The 13,612-nt window shown below is 51.9% G+C and overlaps 1 protein-coding gene across 1 annotated transcript in view; it reads left to right on the forward strand.

Moving 5' to 3' along the window:
• Nucleotides 1-220: 220 nt before the first annotated feature.
• EML1 (EMAP like 1) overlaps nucleotides 221-13,612 on the forward strand; it is a gene marked incomplete at both ends in the record, with an annotated part of 196,303 nt that continues 182,911 nt past the window's right edge. Inside the window, one exon of the mRNA XM_080707633.1 lies at nucleotides 221-245. The remainder of the gene's footprint in view (nucleotides 246-13,612) is intronic.

The raw sequence follows: 13,612 nt of genomic DNA on the forward strand, positions 1-13,612 counted from the left end.
GTGCCCAGAATTATCCACCAATCGCAGGGGCTCCTGGTTCTGCAGCTCACTCTTCACAGCCCGGCCCAGCATGGGGGGGTGGCTGGGCCGCCGAGGCGGGACGCTGCCTGGGGGCTGGACACAGGACGGCCCCAGGCCCTGCCGGGTGGGAGACAGCCACTGAGGACTCTGAGCGTCCCCGCAGGCGGGTGGCCAGCGGCTGCCCATCTCTAGCACCATGTCGGACGGCGAGGGCCCCTCGGCCGGTGAGTGGCTGCTCTATATTTACTCCCGGGGCTCCGGTTGCAGAGCCAGGGCGGCTGGCCGCAAGGGCGCTGGGCTCCCCAGGCTGCAGGCAGCTGCAAGGCTGGACCCCCATCCTCCCGCCCAGGCCCCCCAGGGGGCCTGGGACCCCCGGAGGGGGAGGCTTCACTCAAAGCTGAGTTCTGCCCCCCCTAGCTTCCGAGGCCAGAGCAGGAAGCCAGGAAGCCGCGCCTGCTACAAACTTCCCAGCTGTCAGCCTGGGTGTGGTGGGGGAAGGGCTGGCCCACGGGGTGCAGGATCTAGATTGGGGATCCCACGCTGGGCTCAGGGTGCCAGCATGCAAGTAGTGTGGGTGAACTTTTAAGTGGGGGGAGAACACACAGGTTCCATGAGATTTCCCCCTGAGTCTGAGACCTCTGGAATTCCTGAGCGCCTGGTCCCCCATCATGAGGCAGGCCCCCAGACCCTCTAGGTTGGAAATGGCCAGGGACATGGTCAGACTGGCACCATCCCCCCACGGACCCCCTTCCTCTCTTGGGAGAAGGATGTGGAGGGGGTGGGCTGCCCCCAGCTCCTGATGTGGGCATTCCTTGAACCAGCCTTGGGTGGGCAGGGGGCTGGGCACAGCCTAATCTGGGGTTGTGTGGGGGTCTGGAGTTAGGCCATTCAGGCTCGACCCGGCTCTTTCCCTCCCAGTTCAGGTGACCCTGGGCAGGTGGCTCAACTTCTCTGAGCCTGCCGGTTCCCAGGTGAAAGCAGAGATAGCGGTAAAGTCCTTAACCCACAGATGGTGGGAATTAAACGCTTCTTGTCTGGAAGTGCCTGCCGGTGCCTGGGTGTGGCGGGCACTTGGTGGCTCTCGGGTAGCACTAGAAGGTGGCGTCCAGGGTCCCAGAGGGGCATGGGGCTCCCTGGAGCCAAGCCTGGCTCTGTGTGCGCATGTCGGAGGGGACACTAGCAAAAGCAGCCTGACCTCACCTCTGCTGCTGGGCACCGGCCTCGCTGGCCGCCTGGCACTGGTTGCGGCTGCAAGACTGCCAGGGCCGGGGGAGCCGGCGGACGGCCGTTTCTGGCTGGCTGCACCCCACACCTGACGTGCACCCGGAATAGCTCTCTCCTCCACCAGGGACACGGCCCTGGTTTTAGCAGCTTGTAAAGTCAGTCGCAAGGGGTGAGTATTTCAGGAAGGCCAGGACAATATTTAGCCCATGGGGTGTTGGAATGGTGCTGAGAGCCTGGGTGTGCGGCGGGGCCGGGGGAAGGGGTCTTTGCTGACCGCAGAGGGCTGGGCGAGGCGCCTGGGCTCCATGCTGGCTGTCTGTCTCGGCTGGGCCAGTGGCCCCAGGCAGGCTGAGCCCAGAGTGCAGGAATGAAAAGGTACTTACCTGGTCTCGGAGCGTGTCCAGGTCCTCTGGATTCCTGTCCCCAGCAGCGGTGTACTCCCTGTTTTCCAGAAGTAACCTCGGGGTCTGTGCTAACAATGAAACATTCTGGGCTCTCCACTCACAACCCCGTGACCTTGGGTAGATTATGCAAAGGTCACTGGGTCTCAGTTTCCCCATCTGTTAAGTGGGGACAAAAACAGAACAATAGTTTCCCAAGATACAGTGAGGGTTAAATGATAAACAGTATGTCACACACTTAGAATAGCGTTGACTTGCTGTTGTAATAATAATAATAAATAATAATAATAATAATAATAATAATATGGTTATTATTATTTTGCGGTGCTGGGGAATCAAACCCAAGACCTTCCACATGCTAGACAAGCACTCTACCACTGAGCCACATCCTCAGCCCCAACTATTGTTGCTATTATTATTATTTAACCAATAAATAGGCTGCAACCAGAGAAACAAATGAAAGGACCAAATTATCTGCTGTGCCCTGGACATTGGGGACATGCTGTTTATTCCCGGGAAGCCAGTGACATCAACTGCAAGTTCAGCATAGCCCAGGGAACCGAAGCCCAGAGAGGCAAACAGCGTCCCCAGCGCCACCCAGACGCTTCGCGGGAGAGCAGAGATTCCAAGGCCGGTTCTGTTCTGTGTCTGCTGGGGGCTCCAACCCTGCATGGCCAGGGGGTCGGGCTGGCCATATTGGGCGTTCCCTTGGCTCCTGTCTGCAGCAGTACGCCATCACAGCAAGCTCAGGGCTGCCTGCGATGATTTTGGAGCCGATTAAAAAATGTGGTACCTTGTTAGGGCATCAGGAAAATTCCGCAGGGCAGGAGCGCAGCGGGAGGTGGCGGGCTCCAGGATTTATGGCGCTGTGCCTGGCGGGCCAGCCCACGGCTAGGGTTACCCGGGAGTCAGAACTGTATTTATAGCAGGACTGCCAGGCTGGGCTCCTTGTCGTTTACAGCGGTCTGCATTCTAGGGCAGGCTCTGCCTTTTAGGTGCGGGGGGGCCTTGGATGTGCTAGGCCCCCCGGGCCGAGCCTCAGTTTCCCCATCTGTAAGGTAGGAAGCTGGTTGTGGGGCTGCAGACAGGGCCTGGAAGTATTTAGCACCTGCTGGATATGGAGGCCCCAGGGGGGCTGGCGGCACACACCCCGGGTCGGCTGACCTGCCCTTTCTGCCACCTTCCACCCTGAGAAATACACGCTGTGCCTCTGCACTGCCAGGGCCCCCACCCCAGCAAAGCAGCTTGACAATTCGGAGCTCCCAAGAACAGGCTGCTGTGTTCTCAGGGAGAAATGAATGCGATTGCCCCAGGTTCGAATCCCTGCTCTGCTGCTCCCTGGCTCTGTGACCTGGGGCAAGTCACTCCACCGCTCTGAGCCTCCCTGGCAGATGCGCTCACCGGCTCCGCACGGACTCAGGAAGCAGAGGGACGCTTCCTCCCTTGGCCTTCTGCCGGTCCCTCCGCCTCCGTCAGCCCCACACAGTGACCCCGTGCCACCCACGATGACCACCCTTGCTGGTGCCTTTGGGGGGGTGTCCCTGCATCTTCTTCTCCCTCAGTGCTTCCTCCCCAAGAGGGTCCTCTGGGGGAACCCTGAAGGCCCCAAAGGTACCCATAAGCCTGCCTTTGCAAGCACCTCTCTGCCTGGGCTCGGGGACACTCTTCAAGGGCTGGGCCTGAAGACATTGGGGTTCAGCTCCTGCAGGCATCTGAGGGCTCGGCCGCCTCCCCCCACTTCCTGCCCCTGGCTCTCCTCTGTCTTGGTGTTCCCGTGAAGCTGCCATCTGTGCCCTCTGAGGCCCCAGGAGGCTGTGCAGAGCTCTGCGGAGGGCCTTGGGGGCCAGTACGGGATGGGCGTGGGGGCTCAGGGAGGTCTCTGAGATAATCCAGCTCCGGGGAGTGTCCCGGCCTACCTGGGGCACTGCAGGTCTGAGCTCCGCTCCATGCCTGATACCCTCTGGGCGAGAGGATACCCTATGGGTGCTGAGCAGGGTCGGCCCTCCCCAGACCCCAAGCAGCAGGTGGAGGTTGAATGTAATGCTACTGTCCCCAGGTCTGAAGCAGCGAGTGGCCTAGGATTTGTTCTCCTTTATGGTTACTGACTGGCTGAGTGCTGTTCTCAGGGGCTGAGCGGTATCTCCAGGGGAGATGAGCACACACTTTCTCTTAGACCTGCTCCTGGAGAGGCCTCTGGAGAGGCTCCTGGGCCTCAGCCCCTTCTCCAGGCTGCTCTCAACCTGTGTGTGTGTGTGGGGTGGGGGCTGCCTGGTTTCCCTACCACCTTTTTGAGCAGGTAACGTATTCAGGCTTCTTCCCTTGGGCAGTAAGGAGCCATTGAAGACTCTGGAGCCAGGAGGTACCTGTATTGCTTCAGCGCAGTGGACTGAGGGACTGGAGACAGAATCTGGAGGCCAAGAGGTCAGGAAGGAGGCTGGCGAGATGGTCTTGAGGACAGAGGGGGAGGCTGACTCAGGAGACAGGATAGGGAGAATAATAAAATGGAGATTTGGCCACTGCTGGGTGGGAGGACAGGGAGCAGGCTGGGAGGCTGAGACCTGATACTGCCTCGCCCGTTAGGAAGACCCCAAGGACAGACTGCTCATCTTTAGGGGTCTGGGGTTGACTGGGCAGGATCTGGCAATGGCTCAGAGTTAGCGTAACGAGGGACTTCCCTGTGCCCCCAGGGCAATGCCAGGCCCTGTCCCCTCTCTGACCCTTGGGCTTCTATCTCTAGAAAGGAGGTGACCCCAGAGCCTTGAGCTGTCATGGTGCTATGGTTTGGGTCTCGAATGTTCCCCCAGAAGCTCCTGTTGAATGCATGTCCCCAGGGCAGCAGGGTTCGGAGAAGGGGGCCTCTGGGGTGTGGCCTTGACCTCTATCCGTCCCTGGCCCCTTCCTCCCACTCTGCTTTCCAACTGCTGGGGGCTGAGAAGCTCCCCCCCACCATGGACCCTATCTCCCTGGTTTCTGCCTTGGAGCCGGCCAACCATGGACGGAACTCTGAAACCGTGAACCCAAATGAACCTTTTCTTCTCTAGTCGGTTCTTGCCTGGTATTTTGGTCACAGCAATGAAACATCTGAGTAATACAGTGGGTATCACATGGGATTGTGCCCTTACACTCCTTAGGACCCATGGGATGTGGGGGAGATGGGGCAACTGTCTCTAGAGACACGTTAGGTGCCTGTGACCCAGGCAGGGAAGGTATAAATGTGAACGGCATCGCAGCCCCTCACAAGAAAGGTTGGCCGAGGGACGAGGAAGATGCAGGAAGAACCCCTTGATGGGGAGCCCCATTACTGCCCCTGAGTGCACCGCATCATGGTCCACCACATACCTCCAGATCACAGGGTCCCCACTATGCAGGGAGAAACTGAGGCCCAGAAAGGGAGCTGGCTCAGAGCCACCTGTCGAGGGCGGGGCAGACTGGTCCTCAGGCCCCACCCGGCACCTTTTGCTGGGATCCTCCTCTTCTCTCCTCCTGCTCAAGCCAGCCATGTCCAGGCAGGGGCTACCAGGGACTCTTTGCTGAGTTCTGGGCCACCAGGAGATCCTGCACCCTCTGAGCCCTATCCCTTATGATTGCCTAGAACCCCACAGGCTGGCAGCTCCTGACTGCGCACCTGAACCAGGTTCAGATGCCAGGTGGGCTCCACTCACCCAGCCAGCCCCGTGCTCACCCCAGCACGAGACCTCTGAGCAGCAAATGAATGACTTCCCATCCCTAGACCCGGACTCCAGTGCCAGAAATGCCCCGGGGGCCGTTCTTTTAGGACGAGAAATGCCGGTAAGAAGCTGTTAAGGATTCAACTTGTAAGTGGAAGTTGCCAGTTTCTGTTCTTTCAAATTATCAGGTCAATGTGAATTGAACATCCTCAAAGTAGCATGGTTGGTTTAAATGTGTGTGTGTGTGTGTGTGTGTGTGTGTGTGTGTGTGTGTGTGTTTAAAAAGAAACAAACTGAGCTGGGAGTGGTGGCCACACTTGCAATTCCAGTGGAGGCTGAGACAGGAGGAGCGCAGGTTGCAGCCAGCCTCAGCTACTTAGTGAGGCCTCCTCAACTTAGTGTGATACTGTTTCAAAATAAAGAATAAAAAATAGGGGGGGAGAGGGCACCAAATATAGTGTAAATGTATACTATCTATGTTCAATAAAAAAAATTGTTAAAAAAAAAGAATAAAAAATAGGGTCAGGGGTGTAGCTTGGAGATAGCATGCCCCAGAGTTCAATTCCTAGTACTGCAAAAAAAGAAAGGAAGGAAGGAAGGCAGGAAGACTGTTAGCATTTGGAACTGCTTATTTTCTTGAATCTGTGCAGCCAAAACAAAATGCAGAAGTGAGTTGTAGTGGACATCCATGTCCATTTGTCCATTTTCAGATTTCTGCCTTTGCATCTTTTTTACTTCAAATTTTACATTCATCAAAACAGCCTTTTTTTAATTAATTAATTTTTTTTATTGGTGCACTGTATTCATACATCATAGTGGGATACAAACTTTTGTAGACATACATGCACACATCGCCCAGTCAGCCCCCACCTAATCCCCACCCCATTCTCTCCCCATCCCTCCCTCCCATGCTTGGCTTAGTGGTTGACATCTAGTATTATAGCAATTTATCCAAAATTAAAAATGATAATCTCACATAACAGTTTCATTTGTCTCATACCAAGCTTTTGATGACTTAAAGATAACATTTCAATATTTCTTTTTACTTTCTTTCTTACCAGAGAATATTTTTTTCTATTTTTTTAGGTGAAACTATCATATATTTATATATTTATTTTTCAGAAAAAAACTCTATCCTAATATGGAATATGGACTCTAGATACCCAAAACGATCTTGAAATAGAACAAAGCTAGAAGATATATATTTTCTGATTTCAAACCATATAAAGCTACAATAATTGAAACAGTGTAGTACTAGTCTAAAGGCAGATATATAAACCATTGGAGTTAAATAAAAGCCTAGAGCTAAATTCTTCCCTATATTGTCAAGTTATTTTTGACAAGGTTTCCACGAACATTTGGTGGTAGAATAATAATATTTTAACTAAATATTGTTGAAACATAATAATTACATGGAAAAGAATAAAGTTGGACCCTTGCCTAATCCCATATACAAATATTAACTCAAAATAGATAAAAGACCTAAATATAAATCTTAAGACTATAAACTTTTAGGAGAAAATCTGGGTCATAAAACCTCACAACACTGAAATTGGCAGTGATTTCTTGGATATGATTTCAATGGTACAGGCAACAGAAGAGTATACAAACTCCCTAAAAAAAAATTGTATATCCAAAGACAATGTAAACAGAGTTAACAGTTACTAATAGAATGAAATAAAATATTTCCAAATGCTATACCTGAAGGTATATTAATATTCCAACTAGAAATCCTAAAAATTAACAACAATAAAGGCAAACAATACCATTTAGAGATAGGTAAAAGACTAGCATAAGTAATGAATCTCCACAGATAACCAATCTTAGTTGACTGCTGGATGGAAACTCTTGTTTCTCTGGTTCTGGTGAGTGTTACCTATTTCTTCTTTGTAGTTAATCTCTTTGAGTATTTTCTCTAGTGCTGGTTTTGAAGACAAAAATTCCTTCAGTTTCTGTTTGTCATGGAAGCTTCTTATTTCTCCATCTAATTTGATAGAAAGTTTTGCTGGGTAGGAAATTTTTGGCTGGAAGTTGTTTTCTTTCAGAGTTTGGAATATGTTACTCCAAGCCCTTCTGGCTCTCATGACTTGGTTTGGGAAGTCTGGAGTGATTCTAATTGGTTTGCCTCTGAATGTCACTTGGCCCTTTGTTTTTGTTGCCTTTAAGATTCTCTGCTTGGCTTCCACATTGGTCATTTTGACAATTATGTGGCGTGAGGATCCTCTTCTCCGATCCTGTCTAAAGGGAGTTCTATAAGTTTCCTGGACCTGTGTATCAACCTCTTGCTCTATGTTTGGAAAATTTTCTGCTATTACTTCCTTGAAGAGATTGTTGATCCCTTTGGTTTCACTTTCTTTTCCCTCCTCTATTCCAATTATTCTTAGGTTAGCTCTCTTAAAATGGGCCCATATTTCTTCAATATCAGATTCCTGCTGTCGGATATTTTTTTTCTAGATTAGAAACTATGCGTTCATTTTTGGAATGATCATCTTCTAAGAGCGAGATTCTGTTCTCCATGTGGTCTAATCGGTTGTTTGTGCTTTGAATTGAGGCCTTTACTTCATTAATTGCATCCTTTATCTCTTTTTGGCTCTCTCTGAGTTCTTTTCGAAGCACCTCTATTATTTCTACAGTTATTTTCCTGATTTGATCATCTAGAAATCTCTGATGTTCTGTTTTATCGGGTTCTGATGTTGTGGGGTTGTGGGCATTCATTGCTCCAGTATTATTCCTCTTTCCCATGATTTCAGAAGTTTGTGCCTTCTCTGGGTTCTTCCCTTGGGTCACTATGACTTCACTTAAGGTGTTCTGGATCTCGAGTCAGTAGTATCTCAGACCCCACTACTCCTTTACTGGGTTGTATCACAGAGTCTCCGACCCAGAGAGTCAATAGAGGCTGCTTTAGACTGTGGGGGGTGCCAGGTTGCAAGTTCTCCTATGGTGTGATATCTCTGCCACCGCCCCTCCCCCACTGGGTCAAGTCCCAGGGAGTACAGTCCTGGGATTTCTCCTCTGTGGCCCGCAATCTGACTCACTGTTCTTGAGTACGCAGATGTAGCTGTACTGGATTCGGTGAATTCTCTGCTGCTGCCGCCGGTGGCAATATGGCGCCGCTGCTACGCCCTCGGCCGTGAGGCTGGTGTATTTCTTCTTGGTTTTGATTTCCACTCTGAATCCCTGCGGCGTGTGCTGAGCTCAGCCACTGGGAGCTTTAGATTTTACCTGCGGCGAGAAATCCCGCCTGGCTGTTCCGCAGCGGCTCACCTCGGCTTGCTGTAGCCGTCTGGTGAAGTCGCCGCTGCCACCGGCAGTATGGCGTTGCTGCCGCGTCCTCGGGCATGAGGCCGGTTATCTCCTCTGTGGCTCTGAGCTCTGTTCTCAGTCCGCTTTCTCTCTGGAGCCTGGTGATTTTTTTGTTTCTCTGGTGATGGTGTTTTCTGGCTATGAAAGGCGCTGATTTTGTGGTAATAGAGATTGGTTGTTAGCGGGGCTCTTAAGCCCCGCTTTTCTCGGTCGCCATCTTCCCAGAAGTCCTCTTTTTTTTTTTTTTTTTTTTTTTAACTGACCATACAAGTCAGGGTTGGCTTGGCATGTGGTGGGAAAAAACAAATTGCGATAGTTCGAAGCCACAGAGGTGTTTCTCACTCATACAAAGTCAAGTACTTGGGAGGCTGAGTCGGGAAGATCACAGGTTGGAGGCCAGCCTCGGCAACGTAGTGAGATCTTGTTTCAAAATAAAAAATAAAAAGCCTGGAGGCGTAGCCTGGTGGCAGAATGCCCCTGGGTTCAATCCCCAGCACCAAACGAACAAACAAAACAAAAAATATATGAAGTCCATTTCAGATGTGGCGACGGCGAACCCCCAGAGCAGGTCCCTCGCACAGTGGCTATGATGCTTCGGTATAGACCCAGGTTTCTCTAGATACCACAGACTGAGAAGATGCCAGCACCCTTGATTACAACTCCTGTCCCAGAGAGGCCACATTGCTTCCACTGGCACTTCATTGGCTAAGGCAAGTCACATGGCCATATCTAAAGTCCAGAGGGCGGGAACAGAGCCCCCTGAGTAAACAGTAGTGGCCTCTGCCCCATGACATTTCCCAAGGGACCTATTTTTTTCTTTCTTTTCTTTTTTTATTTCTTTTCTTTTCTTTTCTTTTTTTTTTTTTTGGTGGTACTGGGGTTCCTGGAAGCCCTTCTACCTCCGGGCTACACTCCCAGACCTATTTTTATATTTTTATTTAGAAACAGGGTCTCCTAAGCCAGCGCGCGCGGCTGGCTTCGAACCTGCGCAATCCTCCTGTCTCCGCCTCCCAAGCGCGGGGATTACAAGCGTGCGCCACCACGCCTGGCTCTTTTCTTTTTTTAAAGTAAGTCATTTTTCCCCTGGGCGTGGTGGCGCACGCTTGTAATCCCAGCATTCGGGAGGCTGAGACAAGAAGATCACGGTTCACGGCCAGCCTCAGCTACTTAATGAGGCCCTTTGCAACTCAGTGAGACCCTGTTTCAAAATAAAGAATAAAAAATAGGGCTGGGGTGTAGATTGGAGGTAAAATGCCCCTGGGTTCCATTCCCAGGACCGCAAAAGAAAAGTAATTCCTTTCAATTATGAAAGCTTCAAAGTACTTATACTGTGAGCATTGTGGTCAGCAGTCCAAAATGTAGATCACATGACTCCCAGTATGCAAACCAGAAAGCGAGGGGCGAGCGTTTTCAAGCCATCTTCTCGTCCCGCAGACTGGAATTTGTGCTTAAAAGTACAAAAATATCCATTCATCCGTTGATGGACACCGAGCTTGATTTCAATTTTGGCTTGTGTGACTCCCACCACAACAAGCAGATGTCTCTTTAACGAGCTAATTTCTTTTTCTTTGCATATGTACCCAAAGTGGGATGGCTGGATCAGATGGCAATTCTATTTTTAGCTCTCTGAGGGACCTCCATACTGGTTTCCAGAATGGCTGCCCTCATTTACACCACCACCAACTGTGTAGGTGCTCCTCCTCCACATCCTGGCCAACGCTTGTCCTCATCCCCTTGATGGTAGCCATTCTAACAGATTGCGGGTGCTATACCTCCTTGTGGTTTTAATTTGCATTTGACTGACGATTAGTGGTGTTGAACATTTTTTTAAATACACCTGTTGGCTGTTTGTACGACTTCTTTTGAGAAATGTCTATTCAAGCCTTTGTCCATTTTTGAATCGGATTATCTGGTATTTTGCTATTGAGCTGTCTAAATTCCTTATATATTCTGCATCTTAGCCCCTTGCTAGATGCATCCAGGCCTTTCTTAGTATCCTTAGGGGACCATGTCAGCACTCCCCAAAGACTAGAATCCACTGTTGCTTCGGTAGGTCCCTTACATAGCAATATTTTGGAGATCTCAGTCCTTGATTCTGAGGCATCCGTGATAGAAGCCACGGCCACCAGTTGCCACTTGACTTTAGATAGCCTATGTGTGCAGCCGAAAATATTTGAATAAAAATTTTCAGCCTAGCAGAGGGCAGTGTGCAACTCAAGCATTGTTTTGTATAATGAGATAAGACTGGGCTTAAAAATAATGTTTGCTGCCAGCCATGGAGATACACACCTATGCTTCCAGTACTTGGGAAGCAGAAACAGGAGACTCATAGGTTTGGGGCCAGCCTCAGCAACTTAGTGAGACCCTCCGCTACTTAATGAGGGGCAGCTCAGAAGTAGAATGCCCCGGGGTTCAATCCCCAGGACCAATCAAACAAAATAAATAAAAATGATGTTTGCTGAACCTGGAAGATGTCCGGGAGCCTGGACCTGGGATGTAGGAACGCATTCAGTCTCATGTCCAACCTCTAAGCCGAGCTGTTTGGACAGCTTGCTACCAAATATACATACACCTTCTGGGAACCCCCACTTCATTGTTCTGGGGTGGAAATACACGCCCAGCACTGGTGCACCCTCCTGCTGCACCCCCAAACGGGTCCCGTTCACAGTCCGAGGTGCGGGTCGACTCAGCGGCGCTCACTGCGCATGCGCGGTTGGTGTCCCGGCAGAGCTGGGCTTCGGCGGTGGGCCTCTCGCCGTGGGTCTCGTCTTCACCAACCCATTTCATTTGCCGGTTTTCAGGGTTAAGAGGGTGATGTTACCGCCCGGCGTGGTGGCGCACGCTTGTAATCCCCGCGCTCGGGAGGCGGAGACAGGAGGATTGCGCAGGTTCGAAGCCAGCCTCGCTGGTTTAAGAGACCCAGTTTCCAAATAAAATATGAAATAGGCCTGGGAGTGTAGCCCGGAGGTAGAAGGGTTCCATCTCCAGTACCACCAAAAAAATAAATAAATAAATGTTACTTAGTGGGCCAACAAGAACCTATGCAGTAGGTGCTGCACAAATGGCGCGCCCTTTTCTTACACACATAACCTTGTGCAGTAAACACTTGATCCATTTTATTGATTGATTGATTGATTGATTGATTTTTGTGGTGCTGGGAATTGAATCCAGGGGCATTCTATCTCTAAGCTATACTCCCAGTCCTATGTTTTACTTTTTATTTTGAAACAGGGTCATACTACGTTGCGGAGGGCCTCACTAAGTAGCTGAGGCTGGCTGCAAACCCAGATCCTCCTGTCTCAGCCTCCCAAGGACTGGGATTGCCAGTGTGCCTCACCATGCCCAGCTTATCGCTCCATTTTGTAGTCGAGTAAACCCAGGTTCAGAAAACAGAGTGAGCTGCTGGGGATGGCGCAGTGATCAGGTGCGGAGCCCGGCCTGCGGCCTCTCTTGAGGGGATGCCTCCCGGAGACAGGAGCTGGGCTGGGCATGTCCGGGAGGCAAGTTCTTTGTCTCTGGAGAGTCCAGTCGGGGCCTGGTGTGTGAGTGGCCCCTGTGTGACAGGCCTGAGTTTGCCCCGTGGCCAGGGTGGGGCTGGAACCCCTCCCTCAGCCAGCATGGCGGCCTACCATGTACCCCCAAAGCACGGCTGAGGCCAGAATGGAGCTGGGGCTGCGTCCCTAGCCCTCGGACAAGGCTCCTTCCCCAGTGCTCCATGGAGAGGCACCATGGCCTGGGCACCTTAGCTGTACCTGCAATGTGCCCTTCCCAGCTGGCTGCCTCTGTGCAGCCCCATGGAGGGACACTGTGCCCTCTCAGCAGCCCAGCACCCAGGATGAGCACAGTTAAAGAGAGCCAAGCAGCCACCGCTTCCCAGAAAAAACACCAGGGATTCTAACTCCTCTGGAAGTGGACAGAAACTTCCAGAAAGGCAAGCCCTGCCTAAGGGGTGGAGTCTGGGCCCAGGGGACCCACACATGGGGTGCTTGGGGAATGCAGCTTGCCTAGCTGGATGGAAGGGGGGCGTCTGCCAGGGTAGGGGTGGCCCGTGATCCGCCTGCCTGTCCTGAGCTGGGGCTGTGAGGGGAGCAGGCCAAGCCTGGGTGCCTCCTCCCACCACAGGCGACAGGCGAGGGGACCAGCCAGCCACAGAGGCTTAGAGGAGCAGGCAGGACATACCAAACCCCTGCCAGCTGTGCAGAGGCCGGCGTGGCCCCGGGGGGAAGGGGACGGCGGGGTCTCCCTGCAGGGACCGCGATGCTGGGGAGGGGCTCCATCTCACCGAGGGCACTTGGCTGAGTCGGGAGTGTTAGACCTTCTTCTTCCCTCAGCAAGCCCCCAAAGCGCCCCTCAGACTGTATTTCTTGTTTTTCCTCCACTGAGAGGGACGACTCAGGGTTGACTCAAAGCCAGGGCCAGGGGCCATGAATAGTCACCAGGGCGACAGCTGTGAAGGGCTAGACTGTTCCCCGAGGCGCCCCCTTAGCCAGCCCGCCGCAGGCGGGGCGGCCTCAGCCTGGCACAGTGGCGAGGTCAGTGGCGACCCAGGAGGGACAGTTTCTCAAGGCCCCTCAGGGAGGGCACAGGGGCTCCGGGGAGGGTCCTGGATTCCAACCCAGCCCCGCCAGCTGTGTGGTAATGACTTTATTGCGATGTAATCCACACCTGGGTGATTCCTGATTTAAAGTGCTTTGTCCGTGGCTATTAGCGTAGTCACAGATTGTCCAACAACGAGCGCCACTATCGATCTTTAGGGCATTTTTAGCACCCCAAAGAAATCCCATCTCTACTCTCAGTCATGCACACCCCACCCTCCAGCCCCGGCAACCACTGACTTATTTCCCTTTCCTATGGATTCGCCTCTTCTGGAGATCCCCTATGAGTGGAATGGGGCACTGAGTGGCCCTCGTGCCTGGCTAGTTTCACTTAGGGTAATATTTAAAGGTTCATTTATGTTGTAACCTGTGTTTGGTACTTTATTCCTTTTAACTGCTA

The sequence above is a fragment of the Muscardinus avellanarius genome (genome assembly GCF_963383645.1).
Source record: "Muscardinus avellanarius genome assembly, chromosome: 12".
In the NCBI taxonomy this organism is placed as follows: Eukaryota; Metazoa; Chordata; class Mammalia; order Rodentia; family Gliridae; genus Muscardinus; species Muscardinus avellanarius.